General features: G+C 40.2%; 1 long non-coding RNA gene across 1 annotated transcript in view; it reads right to left on the reverse strand.

The window, feature by feature from the left end:
* LOC144636106 (uncharacterized) overlaps positions 1-9,008 on the reverse strand; it is a 156,519-nt gene that overhangs the window by 92,866 nt on the left and 54,645 nt on the right. The window lies entirely within an intron of this gene.

The following is a 9,008-nucleotide window of genomic DNA, read 5'->3' on the forward strand; positions in this document are numbered from 1 at the left end:
CTTTTGTTAACGTGGCGCGATTAATGAAAAATCACTGGACAAAATTAAAGACAATTATTCCGAGCAACGCGTCACGCAAAATTGCCGCGAACCGGCCGCGAACAAGTCAGAGTTGTTTTTTGATTGACAGTTGATTGTGAAGTGTAGTCGAGCACGTGGTGTGAATTGAGATGTGATTTTCCTCGGTTGATAAACTCGCTATGTTATCAGTGTTATATATAACGAATTCCTCGAGAATAACAGTTGCTGGAATCATTCGCTTTGCCGTTGTTTTATCTGTGATATAATTTCTCAAAAGCAACACCTATAAAACAACGTCTACAAATTGTAATGTTTGCAATCTTCCATGTGACAGAAGCGTAGATCTTATGTGGCAAACTGTTGAGAGATTGACTCATTTTTCGCATTCTTATCGTTCTTGGAGAAGAGATTTTTCTCTTCCGGTGTTACGACAAACTATCGTGATTGACACATTTTTTGCGTTCCGATCGTTCTTAGTGGAAGAACAAAATTTTCAACTTCCGGTTTGCAGATAGCCTTTATGAACGTGGCGCGCACGCGTAATACGCAATCCGCTGGTCACTGTCAAGATTAGGGTTGCGGGCCTCTCTTGGGCTCGCGAAAATAACTTGATGGCCCGACGTATATCTAGCTAGGACAATTTTCAAAACTTACTTTCGCGTGAATAAACGAAAAACAATTGTTGCTATTCATTAGGCGATCCTACTATAAATTAAAACCTCTGTGTAAAAACCCCTGCTGTGTGAAAACACTTGAAAATATTTTAAAAGCAATTAAAATTGCTTTGATTAACCGTTCGAAATAACGTCAACCTTAAGCACCCAGTTTAGCTTCCTATTGGTTTGATCAATGGACTGAAGAACCCCTTGGGCGATTGGGTTTGTTTCAAGTTTTGCTATTTCAAAACACTGGAGCATTACGCTGAAGCGTAACATTAATTCATAAATAGAAAAAGAATATTCTAGAACAGTTGATGAAAATAATACGAAAACTTGACTGCGATTTCGTTGCGAAACTTCTTACTCTAACTTTTTAGTACAGAAACCTACTTTACTTGTCCCCATCTGATTTGTCTGATTTCCCTCGCTTTTTTAAGCATAATAATACCAATCAGTCATGTCTAGTTAAAAAAACGTAAATGTCGCTGTCCTCTTTGTTCTTTGCTTTTATCTTTGTCGCTGTCGTAATTTCACTGCAGCAGTCTTGTACGTTGTTCGTCGTCATCTAAGATTTTTTTTGCCACTTTCAGCTCCTTAACTTCGCCGTTTCAGAACCGTGTCGCCTGTCGGAGTTTTTCCCTTAACAGGGCATCTTAATGGGCCTCCGCAAGCCTGCAGTGCAGGCGTTTTCCGTTGGCGCGCGCGAGAAGATTCGCCGCCCGATCAAAGTGCGTTCGCTCGCTAAAATACACCTGTATTGCAGGCTACGCCTCCGCTCATGCACCCGTGTGGGGAGCGGGCGAAGGCTAGTGCTCCACTGTTACCATGATGGAAGCCACTACCCTAATTTCGGGGTCCTTTGATTTGGTTACAATTAATGCACCATTTTATAGTTGCTCAAGGTACAGAATAAGAGACTACACAGTTAACTTTATTTTGACTTTGATATATCTATCGGATATCTACACTGTAAGCCTAACAGCGTTGTCATTTTACAGTTTAATTACTGGATGGAAAATGTGATCCAAGTGACAACAAAGTCAACACAACAGGAAATCGGGCAGGAAGCTAAGTTGAAGCTTAAAACGTGAACACAGTATTATAGTCTATTCTTTATGATGTAAGTGGTCTAATGCTTGTTTTAAGAAGGTACTACAGAATACAATTAACACTCAATTTCAAATATTGTTCGGTTATTGTGATTACACATAATGATCGCACCATTCCTTGAGACAGTTATAACAATTCTCGCTGTACCTTTCAGTCGCACCACACTTTTCATTTATCCAATTCTTGAACTTAACTTTATCTTTCTCGAGGACGAGGAAGTGACCCAGCACAACATACGCCTTGTTAATTCCTTGTGCTTCCAGCCTTTTCCCGTAAGTATCACCGATCCCTGCAAGCGCTGTTACTCCTTTTGTTCCAATGGGTCCATTAATAAAGGCTCTGTGCTTCTCCGACGTACGCGGCGTGGCCATGATCCTTAAAGAAATAAATAATTAACTTGAGTTTCAACATAAATGTATCAGCTGAATTAGCACATAAAGTTACCAAGAAATAAAAGCAAATTACCCTGTCTCTTCTAGAATTTGTTAAATCTGTTGTTCAGTCCTCCTTCTGCAACAATTTTAGTCTGCGAGCAGGCTCCCGATCTGCGAGAAGGGACTGCATATGCATGGGGGAACTAAAATTCCGTGAATTCCGTTCATCCTATCTCGTTCGCCAGGGGGCAATCCATTCAACCAAATATTCCGTATTGAATTTCCAGAATGTTCATGCGTCGAAGGGAACGGTATTTTTCAGTCGACTCCCATAACCGGGGATCTAGGGGGGCGGAGGGGCGGGGCAGGGACCTCAGTTGCCCGAAAAAAAAATGAAATGGGTTGATAGCCGAATAAAGAGGCATATAAAACGAACGCAAAACGTCCATCGAAATAGTTGTCTTAACTTACCTGCTTGCTGAAGAAAAGGGTAGTTATTTTATTTTTCCACTCTAACTCAGCAAAAATTAAAGTATTTAAAAATTAAACTAGAAAACACTGTTGCGGAAACATTGCTCCTTATCATGTTTCCTAGGTGGCTAAATTAGCGGGAAGCAAGGAAAATGTTTTGCTGCCCGAGTGGCTAAACTAGGAAACATTTGCATCCGCGACGTTTCTTAGTTTAGCCAGGCCTTAAGGCCTGGCTAAACTTTAGTTTTCGTTGATTTAATTGGTTTTGGAAGTAATGTTGAGATTTTCGGCTTATTTCAATTTTTTGTTTGGGCTTGTTGCCCGAATTCCAAGCATTTTGCCCGAAAACTTTTGGCCCTGGGGGTGCTGCAGCCCCCTCCCACGCCACTCCCACCCCACTCCCCCCGACTCGTGCGCCTATTGTAACACAAATTTCGTTCTGTGAACTTCATGCACTTTTAACAACTAAGTGAACCTACGTACAAAAGTACATCAGCGAATAGAGAGCCTCTCATCATGTTTTAAAACTAGAATAAAAATGCAGTTTTTAGAATCCTTTTTGAATTAGGAACCGATTGATTATTTCATAGCATTTTACGTATATAAAATAGACGTTATTATTATATTCTTGTCTTCGTATTTGTAAAGTTGGCCGAAAAACCATCCACTGGAAACAACTAATAAACTTACTTACTTACATCACATGTGTGAACCTACATCTACATTATCGGGAGTCCTGGAAACCTCTTCTAGACTTCATCAAGGAAACTCAAGCTATTTCTTTTTTTCTCTGTTGTGAATTCATAATTTTTACATCGGAAAATAAGACTAAATTCTACATAAATACGACGGCAAGGTTCAATCCTGGACATATCTGAACTTCTGGATTTTCAGGTGGTCAAATTAACTTCCTTTCGGGTTATATTGTGGAGTCCTAACACGACACCGCGGCGAGCATTCTCCACAAGATGGCTTGGAAATGATGCTGTCGAGGCAGAGAGGCCTTGGGTGCATGCTCTGCCACCAAGAGGTGAAATGGAAGGCTTGATACAAGGAGACAACCTGATGGAGTCGGGTGCATTCCCTGTTGTTTGGACCACTAAATAAAAGACACTTCCCTTCATAATTCTTTCTTTTACCCTCCCCCCCCCCTTTTCCCCCTCTTCCACCATGCATTGCTCGTGCGATCGGAGTTTAGCCTCTTGTCCTTCCGCTCAAAACAAATTCATTATAATTTTTTTTCTCAGTCAACGTTTTAAACAAAAACTAAAAAGCTAGCTTTTCGTCATTTTGTACCAGGTTGGACAGCTAAACGCGTTTGTGTTAAACAACATTTTTATTTAGGAAAGAAGTTATAGTGTTTTGGTAGAATTCTACTAGTATACTAATGCAAATGCTGCAATTTGTTTGGCTGAGCTATCCTACACTATTTAACAATTAGTGTGCAGTGGCTAAAGTCACCTTCAATATGGTGACGTTTTCTTGTTTCAGTGACTTTTCGGAAGAAGATTTTGAAATATTACTGGATAATTCCCGAAAGGAATAAAGAATGACATTTACCGCTACGCAACTATAAAAACTCAAAATCGTTGAATGAGTCGATGAGCGCGTGTACAAAACTGCAAGTTTCAAAAGATAATTTAGACCGTTCGTAAATTCGCTTAGCGGGGTGAAGTTTTAATAATACTAAAAATGCAAAAAATAATTGGAATTTGTTATTTAAAGGACGTTTGAATAGAATTAACTCTTTAAATAAAAAGATTATTCGCTGTCGATTTCTATGAGGTGATAGTTGGTTCGGCTTGTGGCCATTCTCGTTCCCAGAGCCTCCGTTTCTTTTGGTCACGTGGTCGGCGAAACGGAGGGCTCTGGTACCCGGGGGGGGGCACTCCCCTATATGGCCTATACGGGGACGTGCCGCTGGATAGGGTATGGTTTTTGACTCTTCCGGCCCTGAACAGGGTATATAATTTCAAGCTTCTCTGTCCTAAACAGGGCCTGAAGCTGTCCTAGACAGGGTATGGCTGCAAGACTGTCGTCCATGTATTGACATTGTTTTCGCCTTCGCTTCAATAAAAAGCATTATTTTATTTGGTGGGATCGGTGTTCGCATTTCAATGCGTCAAACATCGCGTACGGGACGCAATCACAATAAAGCGTAAATGATTGTTGATGTTGTCCTTTGTCCTAAATAGGTTCTTAAAATAGTGGGTGTTGTCCTACACAGGGTAGGCATTTTAAATTTTTATTGTCCTAAACAGGGTCAGGGTTTCAAACCCCCAGCGGCACCCCTATACCTAAACTTAGGTCAAGTACCCACCCCGGGCTCTGGTAACACTGGGTGTTTACCATTTACAAAAAATTTCCGGAAATTCCGGGTGGGATGTAAATGGAACACGACTTTCCGGTTCGTTCCACTGGAAAATTCCCGAAAAAAACGGACAACCTGAAAAGGTAGTCCCGTTTTCCCGATGGAAACTTCCCAATGGAAATTCGTGTTCCATTTACAGATTTCTCGTCTTTCTCACTAGTCCCAAGCCTTTTTCACAGTTGGGTCTCACGGCTCCTCAACTAAAATGGCGGATCAGTCTTATGTAAGTTCTTCATGATTGAGTTTTCAGGGTTTAAACGAGTGCTCTACTCAAGTATTTGCATCAGTTCTACAAAATATACTGTGTCACGATAAATGGTAAGTAAAATTTGTGCCTGAAGCACAAATCTTTGGGCAAAGCAAGTTTATTAAATTCATCGATCGAACCACAGGCATCCCAAACTCACGATTCGTGAAATCGATCGAATAAATGATTTATGTAAGCGTATAAATGATTTATTTAAGCGTATGAATGATTTATGTGAGCGTATGAATGATTTATGTAAGCGTATGAGTGATTTATGTAAGCGTATGAGTGATTTATGTAAGCGTATGAGTGATTTATGTAAGCGTATCGAGTGGGACGTGACTATTTGAAGTGCGCGGTGTTGTGTTACAATTTAGGCCGTTGGAGATTTGAGCGCTCTATAAGACTTTGTATGGAGTCTAAAATAACGTGAAATAAAAGCGCTCGACGAAATAAAATTTTACCTTCTTTTCAATAAAATTAAAGAAAATGTACTCACCTTTCTTGATTTCTGTTGTCCTTTTGGGCTATCTCATCGTTTTTGGGGGGTTTTTGCGGTTTTTGTCGTAGCCTTCATAAGACGAAGTCAAGGCTGGACAGACGGGAACAAGGTGCGCAGGAAAGCTGAAAGCTCCAGTCGTGATGCATAAATCGTTCGAATTGGAGCGGAAAGGATACAGTTTTTTCCAAGCCGACCAGACAAGGAGAAAAATGAACTTTTCTTCTTTACGTCGATGGGAAAATCAAGCCGCAGAATCGAATTTTGGCGAGAAAACGGCCCTTGCGGCACGGCTCGTTCGAAATCGCTCTGTCCAGCCTTGACTTCGTCTTATGAAGGCTACGACATAAACCGCAAAAACCCCCCAGAACGATGAAGTAGCCCAAAAGGACAACAGAAATCAAGAAAGGTGAGTACATTTTCTTTAATTTTATTGAAAAGAAGGTAAAATTTTATTTCGTCGAGCGCTTTTATTTCACGTTATTTTAGACTCCATACAAAGTCTTATAGAGCGCTCAATTCTCAAACGGCCTAAATTGTAACACAACACCGCGCACTTCAAGTAGTCACGTCCCACTCGATATGCTTACATAAATCACTCATACGCTTACATAAATCATTCATACGCTTACATAAATCACTCATACGCTTACATAAATCATTCATACGCTCACATAAATCATTCATACGCTTACATAAATCATTTATTCGATCGATTTCAAGAATCGTGAGTTTGGGATGCCTGTGCAACATTTTAATAACCAACAGCCCACCATTCGTTTTACCATGGAAACCGAGAAAGATAACAGCGTTCCCTTTCTCGACACGTCCGTTATAAGCGACTCAAACACAGGCAGCCCAAGCTCACGATGTGAAGAGTTGAAATAATACTCTTTCGAAATACGCGAAACGTGACTTTCGCCTGGTGGCATGTGGAGGTGTTGTGTTACAACGATTCGTATTTATAAAGGTTTGTAAGTTGATTTTATTGTCAAAATATCATTATATTTAGCTATAAATTCAAAAGCGTTTTCTCCCATACAAACCTTTATAAATACGAATCGTTGTAACACAACACCTCCATATGCCACCAGGCGAGAGTCACGTTTCGCGTATTTCAAAGAAGTATTATTTCAACTCCTCACATCGTGAGCTTGGGCCGCCTGTGACTCAAACGGCCTTTTACAACCAGTGTATATAGAAAGCCCACGCACACTGATCAGTACTGAGCCTATGACTCACACCATCCTCAGTCGGTGAAGCGCGGTATTGTTAAGTGTCTATATGACCGAGCCAAACACCTCATAACAAAACCATCAGTTATCTCTCAAGAAAAGAAACATTTGTCGTTGGTACTTGTTTCTAACGGTTATCCTTCTTCGTTCATACGAAAACTTACTAAGACCAACAGCCAACAACGAACCCACGCAGGAGTTTAAATCTACTGCGGTTTTGCCCTACATTAGGGTAAAGGTGAGGTTCTTCGCCGCTGCCCTTCAACAACAAGGTGTTCGCACAGTTTTTTACGGTTGGGCGCTCTAACCAACTGAGCTACGAGAGACTCGTTGTGAGCTGGGCCATTTACTAGGTTGATATGTGACACGCGTCCTGCATACTGCTAGGATCAGCAATGTCGAAATCATCAAGTTTGTAGTAAATAATAAAGATGGTAAATTTCAAGCTCGGTAATAAATAATAAAGATGAGATGTTCAACATGACACGAGCATTGGACAAAGAAAAATTCTGGCTCCCCGACGGGAACCGAACCCATGGCCTCCCAGATACCGGTTGGGCGCTCTAACCAACTGAGCTACGAGAGACTCGTTGTGAGCGGGGCCATTTACTAGGTTGATATGTGACACGCATCCTACGCGTGTCACGTATCTGGGAGGCCATGGGTTCCATTCCCGTCGGGGACACAGAATTTTTCTTTGTCCCATGCTCGTGTCATGTTGAACATCTCATCTTTATTACTTACATTTGGTTGAAAGAAATGCCTCGTATTTAATTGAAGTGGTACATGTACTTCAAAGTTTCGTCGCAATTTTGTATTTTGCTGCCAAAACCAACATTACGTTTCCACTGCAGTTCAAGCAACCAACAAATAATGCATAAGAGCCACAGGCATTTCTGAATGAAAGTGGGTGGGGTAGTTGGCAGCTTGTTTTACACTTTGGTCATTTTTGTAGTATTTATGTGAAGAATAAACCAGGGGTGTTGCTACCTGTACGCACATGCGTATGTGAAAAAGTAGAAACTATAATTAGTTTGAAAAGGAAAGAAACTAAGATATACGTACTGTACATGTAACACGCTATCCGCGGAAAAGAACTTTAAATTAGGTCATTCTGATCTTACTTTTGCTGTGAAGAAAGAAATAAGAGTGGTTGTAACAAGAGACCCGCTGAATATTTACGACTTTGCAATTGAACAAAAGGAAGATTTGAGACTTAAGGGGAAGGGAGTCAGGAGGGGGAATTAGAAAATTGTGCGTACCTCTGAAAAAACCCTGGCTATGCCCCTGTAAATATGTTGGTAACCTGTAAACACAAACATTTGAATATACAAGAGTATCAATAGAATAGACCATTTCCAAAATTATTTCTTGCCTCAGAGTGACAACAAGTGTTTGTGTGAAACCATACCTGTGAAAGTATCTTCCACCTACATGTTGATTTTAATGCAAATTGTACTCGCTTTCTAAAGAACAATTTAGTATGATTTTAAAAAAATCATACTAAATTGTTCTTTAAAAATCTTTTCAGAAGATAGCTAGAAAATGCCTATTTTTTTGGTATGTAGTTGCTATTTGATACCTAGAGCTTGTTTATGAGCGGTTCCAGAAAATGTCCATACTCCCCCCACAGAAGGGATTGGAAATTCCTGGGGGTGGGGGATCTCAAAGGTTGAAAACTTAAAGGAAATGTACGAAGCTTAATTGCAATTTCTTTAGAGGTGGGGGGATCTTAGAAAAAATCTCTTCCATGGCGGAGGTATGGATTATTTCTGGAACCACACAATGTTGATAAATGAAGTTAGAATAAAATGTTTCGTTCATAAAACTTTTTAACATTGAAATTTGTCAAATGAAATGAAAATATAGTTAGATGTTGTGTTGAGAATAAAGCATTGTATTTTCTTGACTGGCATTTCAGCTTTGAATGTACTGTTGTTTCCAGGTTTCTGCTTGAACAAATTCATATCAACAACTCAAAAATTGCTCAACATTCTCTTTCTGATAATAAAGGCATATTT

Source organism: Oculina patagonica, chromosome 13 (genome assembly GCF_052425735.1).
Source record: "Oculina patagonica isolate OP01 chromosome 13, crgOcupat, whole genome shotgun sequence".
NCBI lineage: Eukaryota > Metazoa > Cnidaria > Anthozoa > Scleractinia > Oculinidae > Oculina > Oculina patagonica.